We start from the raw sequence: 23,387 nt of genomic DNA, 5'->3' as shown, positions 1-23,387 counted from the left end.
TTATTAAGCGCGTTGCTCATTAAACTCACTGAAATTTGTACTTTATTTTTTTAACTATATATAAAATATACTAAACTATGTAGAACTTAATATAAACATAAACTAATAAATTTAATCCAAAATTATTGAAAGAGTGTATGAAGTAATTTTAAAGTCTAAACTCCAAAACAACAATCCATAAATATATTAAAATAATAATTTAAGGTTTGATTATGGGTGTAGTAAAATAATAATTATTAATTAATAATTTAGTATTTCTTTATTTTTATTAAAAAAATAATAGATTAGTAATTTATCATCTTTTCATTATATATTAATAAATTAATAAAATTTTAAAATAATTACTAAAAATTATAAAAAAAATTAACGAGCTACTCGCGAACTTATCGAGTCGAGTTGGCCTTTTCTCGGCTCAACTCGTTAAGATCTAGAGTCGAGTTCGAGTCGAGTATCCGAATCAAATTCAAACTGCTCACAAATTGATCAACTAATTAATTACCCCTAATTCTACACATTCATTTTAGTATGTACTATCCCCCAATCAATACCGAGCCTATTATTTACATCATTCATTCTGTTATTATTTAAACTATATATTTAGTCATTTAATTATCACTTTAATTTCATTTTAGTCACTCAACTATTTTTTTCAAAAATCATTCTTACTATTACATTTTGATTTCATTTTGGTTAATTGCTGTTAAAAAATAAACAGAATTGCCAACATGGCAATTTTTATTTTTTCAATGATAATGTAACATTACATTAGGTTACACGTCAACAATATGTTATTTTTTTAACGGTGGGTGATCAAAATAAAATTAAAATGTAAATGTATAATTTTGAAAAAGTAATAATTAGACGATTAAAACTGAACGAAAATATTAGTTAGATAACTAAATATGTAGTTTATCCAATTACTTATTGGTGTATTTAAGGATATACTATGAAAAATTAAAGAAATATTGATATTTTTAAATTATTTAGGGATCACTTGATTTACTAAATGTAAGATTATGACATTAACTACTGTTAATTGTTGTTAAAGGAATAATGCGACTCATTAAATTAATGGTCAATATATTATTTGTCTCTTAATCGTAACTAAAATTTTATTTTGACATTTTTAATATTTATAAGTAAAAATTATAAAAAAATAAAAAAATATAAATTTTATAGTTTATTTTTAGAATAAAAATATTTTTAAATTTTTTAAATTTAATATATTTTTTAAAATAAATATAAAGATTTACTTCCTTGAAAGTAAATGTAATTTTACTTCTTTAAATGAAAATATTACTATTTGTACATTGACAACGGCAATCTAATTAAAATTCTTTTCAAAGATGCCATCGTTTAATTGTTTTCATATCGTAAAAGTAAAAATATTTTAGATTATTTAAATAGAAAGTATTATAAATACAATTCATATATATATTTAATAAAGAAATATTTGAATTCATTAAATGATTTCAATAATTAAATAAAATATCATTTTCTCTAAAAATTCTGAATTTAAACAATTGCGTCTACAAGTGTGTATTTATTATTAATGATTTAAAAGGATTATGAATTAATACTATCTTGTAATCACTCTAAACTATTAAAAAAAAGAGAAATAACTTGAGTAATGAATCATTGATGAAAACACGAATGGTAGTAAGGCAAGAAACATGAAATGTGATTTTTTTAATAATCTAAAATAATTATAAAATAATATATATTAATTTTTTAATCATTAATAAAATTAGGATAAAATTATATTTTTCCCTTCTCCACCAAGTCATAATTCAATACATAAATAAGCAATTAATGCAAACCCCATTATTCACACTTGCATGTTTCACCAAGTGCAAGCCCATTGGTGCTTTAACCTTTTTGACTGGGAAATGCAAAGACCACGGAATGAGACCAGGGGCAATAAGAGGGTTAGTTTGAATTTTTTTTTAAATTCATTGATCGATTAATTTAAATCAAATACTATATAGGTAAGAGAATCCTCTTAACCTAATTTACTCAATTCGCAAACGTCAAAGTTCAAACTTCTAATATATTTTTAAGGAATCTAGTGTATCATTCTATTAAATCAATCGGTTGTTGGCGTTAGTTTGGGATATTAAAGTATATGATTTGGTCGAATTTCAATTAAATAGATATCCATATATTTGTACATTTTATTTTTGTAATATGTTCAATTTTATTTAATTTATTATAGAAAAGTTAAGAAAAAAATTTACGTATCTGTTATATGTTTATATCCGTTTGTAATTCATTTCATATAATTTTTTTATAATAATTTAATTTAAAAAATATATACGTTCATATGTGATTATATTGAAAATATTATAATTTATAAATATTTTTGGTTAAAAAGCTCATGGTGTTCACCTCTTTCTGAAAATCTTTACAAGTTGATCATCCTATAATTTTCTCAAGTATCATCATTTACACCCTATGTTCATAGCTTCGAGATAAGATCAACTAGACATTAAATGCAAATATATAAATAAATAGATGGTGATCTCTCTCTTTTTTCTTTTGGGACAATTTTGGGGGGAAAAAAATTCTTTTTAGCTGATACAATGGTTGTGTGAAGAATCCACTTAATCTGTGTTCATAGACGCCCATTGAAAATTTATTTGTTTATTAGTATTTAAAAGCATTTTAGTTGTACAAATTAAACGACTTTGGTAGTAAAAAAATTGTTGTTATTTATTGAAATTTTAGGCTTTGAGCTCAATAATATCATGATGTAAGTATTCAATATCAAAAAATTAAAGATTTATATTAGAATATATATTACTTTATATTTATCCTGATTAATAAAATATAATTTTTTTTAGTTTCACTAAATTTTCTTTTTCAGCCATCAGCTGGTCCATAGATAAATTACATAAATAAATAAGTAATGCATTGCAAACCCCATCATTCACACTTCAATGATTTGCTTAGTGCAAATCCCATTGGTTCTTTGACTGGGATTTGCAACGCATTAGACCACCGATTCAGACTTAACATCCACTTTCACGCTTTAATTTGCTTTTGTCTGTATAGGTTAAGATTTCAGTTTTGTCGGTACAAATCAAATATTGTAATTATTTATTATAAAAACATTTTTTTATATTATTAAATTACCTTATAGTTGATAAATGTAATTTTATATGTACATAATTTTATGTTTACATATATATATATATATATATATATATATATATATATATATTGAAAAAGAGTCTCAAAATAATTATTTTAAGTACTAATTTTGGAGTGTGGTACTTTAATTTTCCCAACACAATCGACTTATGAATCAAAATATTATACTAATATATTTTTTAGTTGTCCTCTCGATTCTAAAGATTCTCTTTAATTAATTTGGATCGAATCGTATTGCACATTTAATTTTAATGGATAAGTCTTCTAACATAAATTTTTTACATATACAAAGACTCGAACTCGATATTTTACTTAAACGATATCAAACTACTTACCACTTGAAACAACCATAACAAACTTTTCAAATATCCAATATATTTGGAAATAAAAGGTTTTGACACAATTATAAGAAAACAAGTTAAGATAATAATTACACGAATAAATTAATAGTTCAAAGTATAATTGTTATTATTTGAGATTATAAGTTCGAACATCAACGATTACAAGAGTATTTAAGTATTCATTGTGAAATAGGTAAGAGTCTTTAAAAAAAAATTGTAATTATCTTAAATTAATAAATAAAAGACGTTAATATAATATTACTGTGTCTTGCCATTGTTTTTCAGAATTTACTATCCCAAAACGGTGACAGTTTAAAAACAAAAAAACCCCTGGAAATAAACTCCCATTAGTATATAACAAAAGTTCTCTCCAGCAATAACTCGCTCGCCACCTTTCTTACAATATCCCACTTGTTCTTCTTATTTCAACCCCTCGTAGAAAAGTTTGTCCTTTTGTTTACCGGTTTCAAATCTCCGACATGTCAAACGCCTGTTCTTACCATCAAATCCTTCTCTATTTTTGTCTGATGTTCTGTTTCTACTTGCCTTGTTGTGTAAAATCCGATGAACTCCAAATGTTATTGAACCTGAAATCAGCTCTTAATGAATCAAGCACCAATGTTTTTGATTCATGGGAGTCTACAAATTCTGTTTGTAGCTTCAACAGAATCACTTGCAACACCGAAGGGTCTGTTAAGGAAATCGAGCTTTCGAACCAGAACCTGGTGGGTGTTCTTCCTTTGGATTCGATATGTCAGCTTCAATCTTTGGATAAGCTCTCCTTGGGGTTCAACTCATTGCACGGAGAAATCACTGAAGAATTGGGTAATTGTTTAAATCTTCAATATTTGGATCTCGGAAACAATCCCTTCACCGGTTCGTTTCCAGATATAGCATCTCTCAGCAAATTACAGTCTCTATACTTGAATGGAAGTGGATTTTCCGGCATCTTCCCATGGAAATCGCTTGAAAACATGACGGATATTACTGTTCTAAGCCTCGGGGATAATCCTTTCGATCGAGCTCTGTTCCCTGATCAGATTTTGAAGTTAAAGAAACTGAATTGGCTTTACTTGGCGAATTGCAGCATCGAGGGGAAGATTCCACCCGCCATTGGAGACCTCACTGAGCTTATGGAACTGGAGCTTCAATACAATTATTTGTCAGGTGAAATTCCGATGGAGATTGGAAAGCTTCACAAGCTATGGCAGCTTGAGCTTTACAACAATGAATTGACCGGGAAACTTCCTGTCGGATTGCGAAATCTTACGAAGCTCGAATTTTTCGATGCCTCGGCAAACAATCTTGAAGGAGATATTGCAGTGGTGGGGTCTATGACAAATCTGATAAGCCTGCAACTCTTTGAGAACAAATTTTCCGGCGGAGTGCCGCCGGAGCTGGGCGAGTTCAAGAAACTGGTGAACCTGTCTCTCTACACTAATTTGTTGACGGGCCCTTTACCTCAAAAACTTGGTTCTTGGGCTGAATTCAACTACATCGATGTGTCGGAGAATTTCTTGACTGGTCCGATTCCGCCCGACATGTGCAAGAAAGGTACCATGAGAGCTCTTCTTATGCTTCAGAACAAGTTCTCCGGCGAAATTCCGGCGACTTACGCGAGTTGCATTACGTTGAAGCGGTTTAGAGTCAGTAACAACTCACTCTCCGGCATTGTTCCGGCGGGAATATGGGGATTACCGGTAGTGGATATAATTGATATTGCCTACAATCAACTTGAAGGTCCAATTACATCTGATATTAAGAACGCTAAACAAATGGGGATACTGTCGGCTGAATACAATCAGTTCTCAAGTGAATTGCCTGGAGAGATTTCGGAAGCTAAATCTTTGGTTAGAATTGAGCTAAACGACAATCAATTTTCAGGGAAAATCCCACATGGAATCGGGGAACTTAAAAGATTGAGCAACCTTAACTTGCAGAACAACAGGTTGTCTGGTTCAATACCAGATTCACTAGGTTCTTGTGTTTCCATCAGTTCCATAAACATTGCTGATAACGTTCTTTCTGGCAAAATCCCATCATCTTTAGGATCTTTGCCGACGTTGAAGTCTCTGAATTTTTCCGGAAATCAGCTTTCCGGGAAAATTCCAGAGAGTTTGTCGTTGCTCAAGCTGAACCTTGTTGATCTATCTTATAATAAATTAACCGGTCCTATACCAAAATCTTTCTCAAGTGAAGCATATAATGGTAGCTTCACTGGAAATCCATGCCTTTGCAGTTCAAGTATAAGAACTTTCAAGCAATGTCCATCAGATTCTGGCTTGTCTAAAGATGTTCGACCGCTTATAGTTTGTATCGTGCTCGGTGCAACGATCGTGCTTGCTTGCCTCGGATTCTTCTTATATGTAAGGAGAGTCGAAAAATATCACAGACGTTCTTTGAAGGACGAATCTTGGAACGTTAAGTCTTTCCATGTGTTAAGTTTTAGTGAAGATGAAATCCTTGATTCCATCAAACCAGACAATCTGATTGGAAAAGGAGGGTCGGGGCACGTCTACAGAGTAATGCTTCCTAGTGGGGTCGAACTCGCCGTGAAGCATATACGGAAAACTGATTCTCGTAGTGGTGGAAAGAGCTGGAGTACGTCCCCAATCTTCAGCAAACATACCGGAAAGGAAAAGGAATTTGACGCGGAAGTGCGGACGTTGAGCTCAATAAGACATGTTAACGTGGTGAAACTCTACTGCAGCATTACTAGTGAAGACTCATGCTTGTTGGTGTACGAGTACTTACATAATGGAAGCTTGTGGGATCGGTTGCATATGAGAAACAAAATGGAGCTTGATTGGGACACAAGGTATGAAATTGCGGTCGGAGCAGCAAAGGGACTCGAGTACCTTCATCATGGATGTCAAAGGCCGGTGATTCATCGCGACGTCAAATCTAGTAACATTGTTGGATGAGTTTTTTAAGCCTAGAATTGCTGATTTCGGACTCGCCAAGATTGTTCAGGCCAACCATGCTCAAGACTCAACCCAAGTCATTGCTGGTACCCATGGCTACATTGCTCCTGGTATATATGTTTACCCTTTCAAATGCCCTTTTCTTCATGAGAATCAAATACATACGTACATACATTAGGAGATTGTTTATATCGATTCTGATTGTTAGTTGTACACTGAATTCTGCAGAATATGGCTTCACGTGCAAGGTGAACGAGAAGAGCGATGTGTACAGCTTCGGAGTGGTATTAATGGAGTTAGTGAGCGGGAAGAGACCGATCGAGCCCGGGTTTGGAGACAACAAGGATATTGTGAGTTGGATTTGCAGCAAAATAAACACCAGAGAGAGTGTTTTAAGCATAGTTGACCCAAGAATTCCTGATTTTTTCAAAGAAGATGCAATCAAGGTGTTGAGAATCGCCATTTTATGCACTACTAGACAACCGGCTCAAAGACCAACCATGAGAACGGTGGTTCAAATGCTGGAAGAAGCTCAACCGTGCAAATTGGTCGGAATCGTTATCGGTAAAGAAGGTGGTGACCGGAAGATAAAGGAAGCAATGCTGGGCTCTACCGAGAAGCTCAGCCTACTAGTATAAAGTCTTGAAAACACTGTAACATATTAGGTAATTTTATCAGCTTTAATGATTAGTTGTAAAGTATTAGCTAAAGTCCGAAAAATAATATATATGTACATGTATAATAAGTTTCCTTGATGGAGCTTAATCTCAAACGGAAATAACTAATAAATGGTATTATATTTCTATGGTAAATGTCGAGATTTGAACCTATACAAAATCAATAATATGAGCATCCTTAATCACCCGATTAATTAATGGATCTTAAGAAAATTTAAAAATATTAAATTAGAGTATTAACAAATATCTTTGAGAGTATATGATTAAATTAATAATAGTTTATATGATACAAACTATTTTCCTGAAAAAATTACATAAATATAAACAAACATAGACACAATTATGACATGAGTCCATTAAGATGTATCAAACATCAACACTGAATTTATTAGGAGGTCTTCTTTTTCTAGCATGTCTCAAACTAAAAGGAAATGCACTCATTAGTTGAAATGTTGAGAAGACATGAAATATTGGATACACTTATGCTCATGTGGAAGGATCTTGAAAAGACGTGATCCAGGAAATTAAAGAAAAAATTAAACAAATTTCTTTCAAAAAGAAAAAACCGCAATATAGGTGTTAAAGATATGTCTTAACATGGTTTTTAGCGGCGTTTTTTAATCAAATAACGGCGTTTTTAAGCGTCGCTAAAAACTTTTGTGGCTCAAAAACAAACTCACCAAAAAGCGTTGCTAAAACAAACACCTCAAAAGGTAGCGGTGTTTGTGAATGAAAAAAGCCACTAAAGGTTATATTTTTGTGGCGTTTTATGCCAAAAAATGCCACTAAATATTCTTATATATATTGGCGTTTGTTCTCAAAAACGCCGCTAATGTTATGTCATATAGTGACGTTTGTGAATGTAAGAGCCGCTATTGACTACTTATGTAGTGGCGGTTTCTATATAAACGCCGCAAAAGATCTAGAACTTTAGTGACGATTTTCGAAAACGTTGGTATTGACTATGTATTTATTGGCGTTTTTTTATACAAACGCCACGAATTAAAACTAATTTTTCAAATGTTGTTTTCTATTCTTTTGTTAGCTAAATTTAACATGTAGCATTAACCAATAAACTTGACATCTGTAACAACAAACTTGAAATCCATAATAATAAATCAAAGTTACATTAAGGTAAAATATAACGTAGTTCAACATTGTTAACTAGAATAAACAATAATAACACCCAAAATGGTAGACTCTGTGTTTGATTTTGTCGTATCATCTACATCATAGCTTAAAATTGATTTTGAAAGTCTTCACATTTTTTCTCATATGCTGCTTCCCTTGCTTTAGTTTCGACTCTATTTCGATATTCGTCGCTTACCCTTGACAAATCCATCAAACTCTTATCCATGTCGTATTTCTGGATTATCAATTTCAAATGTTAATTGCTAATATTATAGAAAAAAAGTAAACAACTAAACATAAGCATTACATTTAATTTCACAATTGAGAACATATCACAACAAACTAAAACTCACAACCAATATATCAAATAATTATCAAATAGATTACCCCGGTTAACAGTTAATTTGGAATGATAATGCATCTTAGAAACCTCTCGTGCATTCTCTCATGATTTCAATAAATGGTCATCAATCTCATTCAAAACCAGCATCAAATTCACACTAGAAACAACCTTCACACTCTCCTTTCACATCATGCATCTCCATAGCTATCGCCATTGTCGTCGCTTATAAAGATTTCTTGTAAATCGATAACATTAATGATCAAATCGTTAGTTTTGAAATATCAATGGAGAAAAGAAAAAAATGAATGACTGTTTATTTAGTTTATCAAAGATTTCATATAAATTGAGCATATAATGGAATGAGAACTGAAAATGGTTGTAATCATATAAAGTGATATGCAAGACTTCATCCATGAGGGAAACTGTTTTATTAACTCCGATTACCTCGTTCTTTTTGCAATGCTCAAGGGTAACCTCCTCGACTGCGACAGAGAGTTTTGCATTGATCTTTTTCATTTCATCCATCTCTTTCATTAGAGGCTAAAAGGGGGAATCAAAATGTCAGCAAAGCGCGTGAATTTTATCAATGAAAAGAAGGGCCGAGTAATGAGGCAATGATAATTAACAGAATCATTGTTCAAGTGGAAATGAGAATGTCCTTAATGTAATGTACTCAACGAGAATGTCCAAAGTTCTAATTTCCCTTCAAATACTAACAGAACAAAATTTACCAAGAAGCTGAAGACCTATAGGAATTTTATTGAAACATATTTTTCTTCTTACTTCCATCTATAAAACAATGATAAATAATTTGAATTTGAGATTGTTCTTTTCCTTGTTCTTTTTAATATTAGTACAAGTAAAAAAACTATCTTACACCAAAAAATAGAGATTTCAATTCAACCTCTAATACTCGATGCTTAGACATTAACGTGGACCATACCACAAACAGAAAGCCGAAACAAAAATGTGCAACATCACAATTCATACAATCCCAAAATAGGAGAGCAGCAACTGGCAACTTAGATTTGATAAATGTATTAATGTCCCTTTGGGCATCGTAGAACTGATAGAAATATAAGGATGTACATAAAAATATCAGACCACATCATAAGATCAAACATACCACCCGGCCTTTGGTTGCTGACAGGTATGCCTGAAGCTCTGATTCAATAACTTTAAGCAACGAATATGCTCCAAGCATATTCTTGTTTTCCAATTGACAAGGTATTTTTAAGAGCTGATGCCTTTCAAGATGATTGATAAACTGCAAAAAGAATGGAGAATGCTTAGTGGCAGTGTATAACTAGGAGGGGGAACAACTTTAAAAAATTCGTGACTGTTGTTCAAGTGGTTCTGATGCTAGTAAAAATCTGTACGCTACACTCGTCCTTGATCACAGTAACATGTCAAACGTATTTAATTAGAGTGTGCTATATAAAACACGAATTATTTAACTGAAACAATTATCAACTTCCATATTTTTCACTGAACTGCTATATTTCTCAAGAGGAAGCATCAAGTCTAACCAACAGTAGACATGATTGAATACAATCGACATGCAATAGGAACATTTTTTTTTCTTAACAGGTACTGTAAAATGGTGATTATTCCACGTGCCTGTTCTTAGTTTCTCACCTAAACTAAATGCATTATATCTCCAATAAAAACTAAGAAGCAAAAGCTCCATGGCCCTAAAAAATTTAGGATATGGTTCTGCTTTTTATGGGAAAAAAAGGAAAAGAAGCCCAAGCAAGATATAAAGAAATAAAAACTTTTGAATAATAACCAAACATACCGCTTTTTGTCTGCTAATATAGAACTCTTGCCGCATAACCTTTAGATCATAATCACCTAAAAGGAGATAAAATTACAATATGATCACTGACATAACAGTTGACCTGATTTCAGTTCTCAACAAGAAAAGCAAGAAAACTCTACCTTGCAAAATGTATGTGTCATGGAGTTGCGCTAACTCCCAGCAAAGATATGGAATAGTCTGGAAAAAGAGAGGTGGAAACAGAAAAATAAAGAGTCAACAGTAAATCCCTGACCTCCAAAAACAAGGACTAGGACATATAGAAATACAATAATTTATGAACATAAGTGACGGCAGATAAAGTGTTCTAATTTGAAGATAAAGTCGCAATCAGCCCAAAACATAAGTGATGGCAGAAAACACTACTTAACATCTCATACACCCATTATGCTGAAACCACAGCCACTTAACACCGGATATATAGAAGATTTGGGTAAAATCAGGAAATGCAAAAGACAGAAAGACAAATACTCAAGCGAACCTCGGATAATAACTTTTCTGATAAAGATTTGAAACTTCTCCGACCAATTCAGCATGCTTTCTTCTGCAAATTATAATCACGAGTATGAAACAATCATAATAAGTAGGAAGATTTCTATAGGTCTTTCCAGGGATGATGAGCCACGGCCTTTTTTGAAGTTAATTTTCAAGAGAAGAACATTTCTTAGTCTTCTTATGATAATAAAGTGATAATAAAGTGATAATTAAGTCTATATAAACATTTGATTATAAAATTGTGGTTGGGATGGATTTTTTTTTATCAAAATTTCTTTTTAAATGATTTTTTACCATATCTTGCTAACCCAGCATATGGATTCCATAAAAGCATATCAGTTAAATAGCGAGATGGATGCAATTAATCAAGGAATTGGTTAATGAATTGAGAACTCAAAGTCTTGTACGCTAAGTGCCTGAATTCTTATAAATAATGAATTGAATTGTAAAACAATACCCAAGGGAATGAAGATCAAGATGAATATGAGCACATAACAGAGAACTTTCAAATTCTTCCTTTAATTAAGCTTTTACAAAGAATCACACGTGAGAAAATGAAAAGGCCTTCCAAATATTCACCTTAAATGTTCAAAATAACAGATAAATACGCATTCAACGACTCATATTCATCTAACAGAAACTTAAGTTAAAATATATTAAAATGGAAAAATATCCAAAGGACAATTTTAAGAAGGTGGGTCATTAAAATACATAGTTAACCCCACCTATTTTTAGAAAGAGGTAAATCATTGTGTCACGCCCTTAGAACTTCGACGCCTCGGAACGTGCGGCCTTAGTCGCCTTCTTAGTGATTGCGGCTAAGTAAGCCTGAAAATATCCCAAGCAAGGATGCTTAGAACCTCGACGGAAGCTAGACAAGAGAACTAGCATAAGAAGGAAGATAAGAAAGTTTTGAGAGAAGAATGCTCTTATGATTTCTCAAAGTGAAGGAGTGAGTCCAAATGAGGAGGGGAGGCCTCTATTTATAGCCAAAGCTCCCCTCAATGAATGACTAAGATCTAATTACATCGACAGTCTAGATTAATTCCTACCTAAACAAGTGGGCATTATCTATACATAATTAAATGCCACCTAAGTCTTTGTGGCTTCTAGAAGGCCCAAAACACCACTTGGGTTGCTCTTCATGGGCTAACCTCGGTTGTGGGCTCGTGGTCTATGACATTCTCCCCCACTCGTTCCGGTGACGCCCTCGTCACTCGTCTGGCATTAAATTGGTCTATTCGGGTTTTGAATTGCCAAAGTCCCTCGGCATGCTCTCAACTCCCTTCGCAATCGGGTTGTCCCTTCCACAGTAAAAAGTACTCATGCCTTGGGCGGTGTCCTGGCCGTCGAATAACTCTCTCTACATGTATATCTTGGATCTCCTTGTCATAGGAGACCGCAACTCCGACTGGCGCTCTATGTGACTTGCCTCGATCTGGATCCTCCGCATCCTGATGGTACGGTTTGAGTACGCTAACATGGATAACTGGATACGCTCGAATGGTTGCAGGCAACTCCAATTTTTAGGCCATTGTGCCTACCCGCTTCATAACTCGGAAAGGACCCTCGTATCTTCGCACAAGCCCCTTGTGCACATCTTCATGGCACAAAACATTGGCTAACTTTGCAAGGACAAGGTCGCCAACTTCAAAGTTCACGTCCCTTCGTTTTCGGTCTGCCCACTTCTTGGTCTGCTTTCCCGCCTTGTGCAAACAAGCTCGGGCTAAGTCGTGTTGCTCGTGCCATTCCTTGGAAACGTTGTGTGCTGATGGATTGGGCCCTTCATACTTGGTAACAACCGTGTTGGGTGTCAACGGTTGTTGACCGGTCACGATCTCGAACGGACTTTGGTTTGTCGCCTCGCTTCGTTGTAAGTTGTAGGAAAATTGGGCCACATCCAACAGCTTTGGCCAGTCTCGTTGGTTGGCACTCACGTAGTGCCTCAAATAGATCTCTAACAGAGCATTCACTCGCTCAGTTTGCCCATCGTTTTGTGGATGAACTGCGGTGGAAAAGTTCAAACTTGATCCCATCAGTTTGAACAACTCCGTCCAGAACCTCCCTGTGAACCGTGTGCCCGGTCACTAATGATGGTTTTCAGCAATCCCCAATATTTCACCACATGCTTGAGGAAAAGTCGAGCTGCCTCCACGGCTGGACAAACTTTAGATGCCGGTATGAACATCGCATACTTTGAAAACATGTCAACCACAACCATTAGACTTGAAAGTCCATCAGTTTTGGGCAAACCTATGATAAAATCCATGGAAATACTCTCCCATGGGCGCTCCGGAATGGGCAATGGTTGCAGCAGTCCCGCCGGTTTATTTGCCTCGATTTTGTCTTGTTGGCACACAAGACAAGTCTTTACATAGGCCTGCACATCTTCAGCCATGTGCGGCCAATAGTATTGCTCCGAGAGTAATGCCAAAGTCCGATAAATTCCTGGATGTCCCGTCCACTTGGAATCATGGCATTCCTTCATGAGCTCTTTGCGTAACTTCCCATATCGATGTACAAAGAGTCAATTTCCTCGGTAATACAGTAGTTCCCCCTCGAGCTAAAACTCTCTGGTTCGTCCCTCATTGACTCCCTCGATAATTCGCTCAGCCGCAAGATCGTGGGGCAACCCTTCTTTGATCCTTTCGAGCAAGGTACCTTCCATAGTCTCGATGGCGTACCTCTGGCTTAAGCCATCTGCAACACAATTCACCTTCCCTGGTTTGTACTCCATGGAAAAGTTAAACTCGGCAAGAAACTCTTGCCAACGTGCCTGTTTGGGAGAAAGCTTCTTCTGGGTGAGGAAGTAACTGTTGGCAACATTATCCGTGAACACCACGAACTTGGACCGAGCAAATAATGTTGCCATGTGCGCAAGCAGTGTACAACTGCAGTCATTTCCTTTTCATGAACCGAGTACCTCCTCTCGGTCTCATTAAGCTTCCGGCTCTCGTATGTAATCGGATGTCCCTCTTGCATGAGGACTCCACCAATGGCAACATCGGATGCATCGGTGAAAACTACAAAAGGCTTGGTGTAGTCGGGCAACACCAACACGGGCTCACTCACCATGGCCTCCTTGATCTTTTTGAATACGTCCTGGCATTTCGTGTTCCATTCCCACACCTTATCCTTCTTGAGCAACTCGATCAAAGGTGTGGCAATCTTGGAATAGCCCTTCACGAATCGTCGGTAATAGTTGGCTAATCCCAAGAATGCTCGCAGTTCGGTCACCTTGGTGGGTGGCTTCCACACGTCAATTGTCTGAATCTTGTCCTTGTTCATCTGGAGCTTGCCTCCTCTAACGACATGGCCTAGGAACGGTACTTCCTTCTGGGCAAACGAGCACTTTTCCTCTTTAACATAGAGCTCGTTCTCTCGCAAGACTTGGAACACCCTTCTCAAGTGCTCGACGTATTCCCCTAAGGTCTTATTGTACACTACAATATCGTCAAGGTAAACTACAATGAAATGATCTAGAAAGGGTTGTAGTACCTTGTTCATAAGTGTGCAGAAGGTGGCCGGAGCATTCGTGAGGCCAAAGGGCATCACAAGGTATTCGTAAGAACTGTACCTGGTCACACAAGCTGTCTTTGGTTCATATCTTTCGGCTATTCTGACTTGGTAATAGCCCGAATCGTAAATCTAGCTTGGTGAACAACCTTGCACCACCAAGCTGGTCGAACAAGTTCGCAATGAGGGGAATGGGATACTTTTTCTTTACTGTGAGCTTATTTAAAGCTCGATAATCTATGCACATCCGTAGAGAACCATCGTGCTTCTTTTGAAATAGCACTGGTGCACCATAGGGGGACTTGGATGGTCGGATGTATCCGGCATCGAGGAGATCCTTCAATTGTCTGTGCATCTCCTCTAACTCGGGCGGAGCCATTCGGTAAGAGGCCCAAGCGGGTGTCTTCGCATTCTCCACAAGCTCAATCTTGTGATCCATCTCCCTCTTTGTAGGTAACTTCTTGGGTAATTCGGCAGGCATCACATCTTTAAATTCTGCCAAGACATGACTTACCACGTCAGGAATTTCCTTGGTTGTAGTTGGTTCATCACACACCAAGGTAGCTAAGAAGGTCGGTTCATCCTTGCGTACCGCCTTCGAGAATTGAATTGCAGACAAAATTTTGGCCTCGATTCCAGGCCCTCGGCTTACTGGAACAATGCATTGTTGCTTTGGATCCATGATGCACAAGCAATCGGCAAAAGGCACTGGGAAAGCATTTATTCGATCCAAGAAACTTAACCCAAGAACAAAGTCAAAGTCATCGAGAGGGATTACCTTGATGGCTTCCTTTCCGGACCAACCTCCGATGGTTAGTTCGATTCCCTTTGTGATCCCCGCAATTGGAACTTCTTCGACATTCACGGTTTTGATGGATCCGGTTGCCTTCTCCACATGTAGGCCAAGTCTCTTGGCAATTTGTTCGGACATAAACAACTCTGAGGCACCGGTATCCACTAGTGCGCTCATCTTTTGGCCTGCCACAGTGATGTCTACGTACATCAATCCCTTCTTCTTCCGACCCTTCTTGACCTCCATGGTGCTCAGGATGGAGCCAAGCTTGAGAGTCTCACTCTCCTCCCCTTCATTCTCCTTGATGGAAGCAACTTTCACAAGTTGAGGACAATCTCGTTTCATATGATTTCCTCCACAAGAAAAGCACGATAATTCCCCCTTCTTCTCCCAAGGATTGAAGAGCTTTTTGGGTCGATCATTCGGCTTCCCATGATTTCCAGTTGGCTTGTGAAAGTTTCCTTTGGCCTTCTCTCCCCCACTATTACCTTTGGGTTTCGGTTTGGATTAGAGAGAGTCGGTCTTCTTTACTTCAAACGGGGCAATGGCCTCGGCTGCATCCAATGCCTTGGAGAGTTCGGTCACTCCCCTCCTCTAGATCTCCATGTTGGCCCAACGTTGTAGTCCATCCATGAATGCAAAGTACCCTTCTGACTCGCCCAAGTCCGGGATTTGCATCTTGATCTCTGTGAAGTTTTTGACATACTCCAAGATAGAACGATCGTCCCTCAACTGCTTTAGTTTTGCTCGAGCCTCGAGCACAACATTTTTCGGATAAAAATGCTCATTGAGTTCTCCCACAAACTCTTCCCACGTTCCAATTGGATTTGTACTCTCGGAATACCTACGACACCACCATAACATAGCAACATCGTTAAAATAATTGGAAGCAACATTTACCTTGGTAGTATCATCCCCGATACCCATACCACGAAAGAATTGCTCCATGCCCCAAATAAAATTCTCCACATCTTGGGCATTTTGACTCCCCTTGTACTCATTCGGTTTAGGGACGTCGATCCTGGGTCTTGGTGCTTGCACCTCCCCAGTCACTCCATTCAACACGGAAGCCTTGTAGACGAGCAGCTCGCTCTTGAGCTCCTTTACCTCCCGCATTATTTCGACCCTCATGGCCAAGTACATGCTCTCGAGGCCTCTGGTACGCTCGTCTACGTTCTTCGTCAACTCGCTGATGAGTACTTGGGTTTCTTCACGGAGTACATCCTCTACGAATTCCACCTTTTCCAAGCGAGATTCAATCGAGTCTTGAGTCTCTTGGAATTCATTATATCGGTCTTCCAACCTACCGACCCTTTGCTCAAACGAGGCCACCATATCCTTCGAGTTTGCTCACTTCTTCGGTACGACAACATGAGTCACTTCGCTTGCTGGGTTCTCGTCTTAGTTGTGTTGTTCCATTTCTCGTAGAACTAGCTCTGATACCACTTGTCACGCCCTTAGAACTTCGACGCCTCGGAACGTGCGGCCTTAGTCGCCTTCTTAGTGATTGCGGCTAAGTAAGCCTGAAAATATCCCAAGCAAGGATGCTTAGAACCTCGACAGAAGCTAGACAAGAGAACTAGCACAAGAAGGAAGATAAGAAAGCTTTGAGAGAAGAATGCTCTTATGATTTCTCAAAGTGAAGGGGTGAGTCCAAATGAGGAGAGGAGGCCTATATTTATAGCCAAAGCTCCCCTCAATGAACGGCTAAGATCTAATTACATCGACGGTCTAGATTGATTCCTACCTACCAAAAACAAGTGGGCATTATCTATACATAATTTAATGCCACCTAAGTCTTTGTGGCTTCTAGAAGGTCCAAAACACCACTTGGGCTGCTCTTCATGGGCTAACCTCGGTTGTGGGCTCATGGTCTGTGACAATTGCATAAAGCCAGTGGTTACTGTTTGTATATGCTTTTGCTTGTTTTATAATGAGGTACTTTTAGCTTAACCGCTCAAAGAGGCACTAAAAAAGCAGCAGCTGATGCTCATTTTAAACATTAGTCTTTTAAACAGGAAAATCATATGCTTCATTGGTTCAAATAAATACTAAGAAAATACGGAAATTGCAAAAAAAAGGATGGGAAAAGATAAAAGGAACAAGAGCACAAGGACAGAGACATTTAGAATAATGGCACAACAAGACAAGAGAAAGATGAACTTTCCCATTTTCCACTACAAAGATAATCTGGGAACAGGTTCTGCTGTAGGCTCTTTCAACCATAAAATTAGGAAATAACAGTATACATATATAAGAATAAGCAAAAGAAATACTTATTCCTTGAATCTAAAGCAACTATTACTAAAAGGAAACCACAGAGCTTTACTCTAAGAGCAACATAGTGAAATACCTCTTACAAAGTTGTTTGAGACATCGTCAAGACTAACCCATGAGATTTTGATTTACCCTCTTCAGCAACTAATCGAAAAGGAACCTGTGTGAAATTACTAATTGAGTCGACAAAAAAAATTAAAAGGTAAAGAGGGCCTCGTTAAAACCCCCTAAGGTCATCTCCAGCCCTCATCTCTCCTCTACAACATCTCTATCTCTACTCTAAAGATGAAACAATAATTCATCTTTAACACTATCTCTACATTACCACCAACTCTACTTTATTCACAATATTTAACTATTATAATATTGATTTTGCAAATATAAAATAAAATATATATTAGAAATTAAAATAAAAAGAAAATAACAAAATAAATTAAAAAAAAAACAAAAATCAGAAAGAAAAAAAATGTAGCGCAACTATAGTGCAACGCCAGTTGGGGCATGCACTGTAGCCCGACGCCACACTTCAGCTTCAAATTAGCGATGGGCTGGAGTAAAAAGCAGTCTCCAAAGTGGAGATTTTACCTAATCCAGCGATGCGCTGGAGTTGCTCTCATAACTCGATCAAGCCAAAGCTTAATCGTGACATCCGAAGGGGAAAAGAGTTCCCAAAACTGAAATTAAGAAATGCACATTTTAACTTATAACTCGACCAACCCGACCCGCGCAAAGCACCCACAATCTTGAGGCCAAAGATGGAAGCTTAAATCGAGTCAACAGCGCCAGCAGTGGCGGCATTAGCATATCCAGACGTGGCGTACCAAATCAGAGATAAGGAAAACCTGACCAAAACCTAGAGGGCTAAATTCAACAGCTTCTCCTCAAAAGAAGGCAAAATCTCATCTTCTCCGCTTGGGTCAGCTGTATCGAATAACCCATTTTTGGAAGCAGCTGCTTCGGTCGAAGGAAGAGGAAAACGGTGAAAGTTTTAAAATTTGGAGCTCAAAATAACTGGGTTGATAGTAGTGCAGGGAGAGCGTATTTGGGTAGGAAAGGTTTTGAGATTTGTTTTCTTGAAAGAGGGTGCTGATAGCAATGGTGAAAGAATAGAGAAGGCTAATACATCCATTATTTTAAAAAAATAAGAAAATTGGAACTACAAGAACGAGCTTCCATCCATTACTTAAAAAAAATAAGCTAAGTGTTAAAGGTCGAGACTTAGAACTGTAAACTTGCGGCTTTTGTAAACACAAACGCCACTAAAGTACTGAGAAATTGTGGTGTTCATTCAAAAAACGTCATTAATGTACGAGTCTTTAGCAGAATTTGTATACAAACATCACTAATGTAATGAGAAACTGTAGTGTTTATCCAAAAAAAAAAGCTTTCAATGTACGAGTCTATAGTGGTGTTTATCTAAAAACGCCACTAAAGAATGAATCTTTAGCGGCGTTTGTATAAAAAATATCACTAAAGTACGAGTCTTTAGTTGTGTTTGCATAAAAATACCACTAAAGTACAAGTCTTTAGCGGTGTTTGTATAAACGCCGCTAATGTGCTGAGAAATTACGGCGTTTATTCAAAAAACACCATTAATGTACGAGTCTATAGCAACATTTGCATAAAAATGCCACTAATATATAGTCTTTAGCGGTGTTTATATAAAAACACCACTAAAGTATGAGTATATAGCGGCGTTTGTTCAAAAAACGCCGTTAAAAATATCGTTATAAACACATTTTGCTGTAGTGACATGAGCACGAGTTAGGTGATAATGATAATGTGTATATGTAGATATTATCTTTAATCACTTATGCTAAAAGTTATATTTAAGCCGTTGAAAAAAGTAATGCCTAATCAATGTGAGACTTCTTAGAAGGAGCGGTTGACGTAACAAGTCTTTTAAAAGCACATTTAATATGATATGTTTTTGCTTACGTAACAGGATGCTATTTCAATAAATAGTCTTGAGAGCGTGTTATTTTCATAAATAATTTAAAAAAAAATATGTACGGGTTGTCAGAATATTAATTGTAATTAGAATTAGTTTTCTGTTAGAATATTAGTTAATTTGTTAAGTTAGTTTGAGGGTTGTTATAATTTTAAAAAATAACAAACTCATTTACGTTTGCCAAGTAAAAAGTTTATTTCCCATTTTTGTATTTTGAGTCTCTAAAATGAACCCTACTAGCTACAATCGTTGCCTCACTTTTTACACCATTCCTCTTCCGTTAGATCATCAGAGTTATTCCAGCTACCGATGTCACCTTTCTCATATGATATCATTCAACGATGATCCTGACGATGCAGACGTTGACTTCTGTGTATCATTCTCTTCATGTTTCCTCTTTTAAATTAGCCGGATCTTATGTTTCTGTCTATATGCAGAGATTCTTTCGCAGGGATTATTATGCAGGGATAAATTCCAGTTACAGACGCACATATGATTTTAATGACGGCATATGAATACTGATTAGCTATGTATTTATGTATTTATTTATACATGCATTGCATTTTATCTAAATTTTTAATTTTCTGACTGCCGGAGGTCTTCCACGGAAGCTACTCTCAACCTGGCGTTGGGGTAGCCTACTACCCTACCTCCCCCTTACCCCATACATATGGGAATTGGGTTTTGTTGTTGTTGTTGTTGTTGATGATCCTGACGATGTTGTCCTCATCATGGCTCACGTCTATGTTGTCTTCTTCGTTTTGATTGTTGATGTTTTCATCATTAAAGATATATATCATTTTAATCATTAAAGAAATATATCATTTTAATCACCAAAGCTTTAAACCCTTCATCACCCAAATAAAATTTTTATATTAAATCCGCTACAATATTAAATTCTTTGATAAATACTAAACTGTCTTTGACCAAATAAAAAAGTGCTTTTTGAATTATGACGCATTCAATATAATCACAATAAGAAGATTAAGAGCCAACCAAATATATCCATATGACCAGTTAAACCATAGAAGGATTCCAAAGAAGAGATTGAGTTTTGGACTATTTTTTAGAGATACTTTTGCATTGATTGACATGAGTTTATATACAAAATACAAGCTAGAAATCCGTTAGAAAAGTTTATATGATACAACTAAAAAGCAACAGACTTCGACATATTCTCAAGGGAAACAAATTACTACAAAATAGGAATTGTAACAATAAAATCTTGAAGAAACAGAAACACGTGAGGGTACAACATTATAGGGTACAACATTATGAATTCTTATCATGCCCCCGCAAGATGGACAGAGGTGGAGTTAGTCCAATCTTGATAGTAGCCATGGTGAATTGGTGGTGAGGTAGCGGCTTTGTGAGAACATCAATAAGTCAATCAATCAATGAGATATGAGAGACGCGAAGAATACCATTTTTGTAACCCTCATACAGATGCGGGTGGCCCGATCCAATCTGGATGTCAAATTAGGGCCACTCGAATGACCCACCGTAATAATCTCAGAAAAAATTAATTTTTTATTAAAACATGTAAAATCATAAAATCAATTTATAAATACAAAAGTAAAATTTACCAGTATTCAGAAATAAAACAGATTTTCAGACTCGTATATAAAACAAAATACAACCTATATCCCCCTAATCACATACACCCTACTCTGCAAGCAACGCCGGTGGAACTCCCTTACTGATGTCGATAGCTGCATAAGTTTGATTCTTTTAACCTGAAAAGGTGAGACAAAGAGTGAGCTTTGGGAAGCTCAGTAATACAATACTACCAATTGATGCTACATGACATGCAGATAAATGAAAAGTCATAAAATTTCCTTATTGACTCAGACTTAAACATGTTTTCAGAATGAGTTGCGGTACCACTGATATTTCTTCGAGTAACATGCATGAAGATTTCAGTTCAAAGGAAACATTCAGAGATACAGGTTCAGGAAATTAGAATAGTGAGTCTAGTGGGTTCCAACCAAAACCAATGAAAAGATATAAATCTTTTAAAACATTAATTGTTTAAAACATATTTTCAAAACCATAGTGGAACCCTCCAACCAAACATCGTTATGCATTTTCCCATAATTGCATCCATAAGGGCTTACCCTAAGCACACAACAAAGGGAGGCAACTTAAGGGAATACCTTGGGGCCCGATAGCCTACCCAAGGTTCACATTAGGTTCGTAAGGATTTACCAGTTGGATCAGGGCTGAACCTCCATACTCTAGAATTCTACCCATATAAAATCCAGTAGAAATAAGTTTTAACAGTAAACTGTAATATATGGATTGTGATCCAGTAAAATATCGTAATGTAACAATGAAATAAACCATATAACTAATCTCCACCTGTACACCATATGTAGTCCCATTATTAACCTAATGGAGTGCTTTGGGGCCTAAGAGCCTACCCAAGAAAGTTTCTCAGGGCCTCAGAGCCTACCCAAGGATCACCTTAGGTCCGTAAGGATTTACCAACTTGATCAGAGTTGAACCTTTACCCTACCCATATAATGTTCCAATAAATAGTTCAAGTAGTAACCAGTGAAAACAGAAAACCATAGTTCGCAAACCAGTAAATTTCATGATTTCATAAATCCAAAACAATCATATTTTTCAGTGAAAACTGTAATCAGAAAACATATACCATGTAGCCATGGTTCATAAGCTAATAAATCAATAATTTCAATGAAACATATTTCAAAACATATAAAACAATCATATAGTACGTAGGGAACACACTAAAGGATCCAAATATTTTTCAGAGACACTTGGTAGTTATCAGGAATGGAAAACATGAAACTTATGTAATTTTATCGGATTCTAGGATTGGGGTCTTATAAAAAGGGGATCGATTACTAACGGATTTAACATACCATTAAAAATTATACCTTATGACCCCTTTTTTATTCAGGTACATTCATGAAGGTGTTCAATAATTTTATATTAGAATAATTCTAGATTCAGATTTACATAGAGTGATTCCATTAATCAACAATCAGGGGTATTCATGATTATGAATTGAATTATTAGGATTTTAAGTCCAATTAAACCAAATGGGGTATTCAGAATCCTTTGTATATGAGTTACTTGGGTTTTCAGATATGACAAAATACAACCTAGATCCCCCTAATCACATACACCCTACTCCGCAAGCAACGCCGGTGGAACTCCCTTACTGATGTCGATAGCTGCATAGGTTTGATTCTTTTAACCTGAAAAGGTGAGACAAAGAGTGAGCTTTGGGAAGCTCAGTAATACAATACTGCCAATTGATGCTACATGACATGAAGATAAATGAAAAGTCATAAAATTTCCTTATTGACTCAGACTTATACATGTTTTCAGAATGAATTGTGGTACAACTGATATTTCTTCGAGTAATAAGCATGAAGATTTCAGTTCAGATGAAACATTCAGAGATCCAGGTTCAGGAAATCAGAAGGGTTCCAACCAAAACCAGTGAAAATATAGAAATCTTTTCAAACAGTAACTGTTTAAAACATATTTTCAAAACCATAGTGGAACCCTCCAACCAAACATCGTTATGCAGTTCCCCATAATTGCATCCATAAGGGCTTACCCTAAGCACACAACAAAGGGAGACAACTTAAAGGAATACCTTGGTGCCCGATAGCCTACCCAAGGTTCACATTAGGTCCGTAAGTATTTACCAATTGGATCAGGGCTGAACCTCCATACTCCAGAATTTTACCCATATAAAATCCAGTAGAAATCAGTTTTAACAGTAAACTGTAATATTTGGATTGTGATCCAGTAAAATCTCATAACGTAACAATGAAATAAACCATATAAATGATCTCCACCTGTACACCATATGTATTCCCATCATTAACCCAATGGAGTGCTTTGGGGCATAAGAGCCTACCCAATAAAGTTTCTCAGGGCCTCAAAGCCTACCCAAGGATCACCTTAGGTCTGTAAGGATTTACCA

General features: G+C 36.3%; 1 pseudogene; it reads left to right on the top strand.

The window, feature by feature from the left end:
* The first annotated feature begins 3,879 nt into the window (after positions 1 to 3,879).
* On the top strand, positions 3,880 to 7,195 carry LOC120209522 (annotated as a pseudogene).
* The last annotated feature ends 16,192 nt before the right edge of the window (positions 7,196 to 23,387 follow it).

The sequence above is a fragment of the Hibiscus syriacus genome, unplaced genomic scaffold (assembly GCF_006381635.1).
Source record: "Hibiscus syriacus cultivar Baekdansim isolate YM2019G1 unplaced genomic scaffold, ASM638163v2 tig00019093_pilon, whole genome shotgun sequence".
NCBI classification, from domain to species: domain Eukaryota; kingdom Viridiplantae; phylum Streptophyta; class Magnoliopsida; order Malvales; family Malvaceae; genus Hibiscus; species Hibiscus syriacus.
This window is presented reverse-complemented; position numbering and strand designations above follow the sequence as displayed.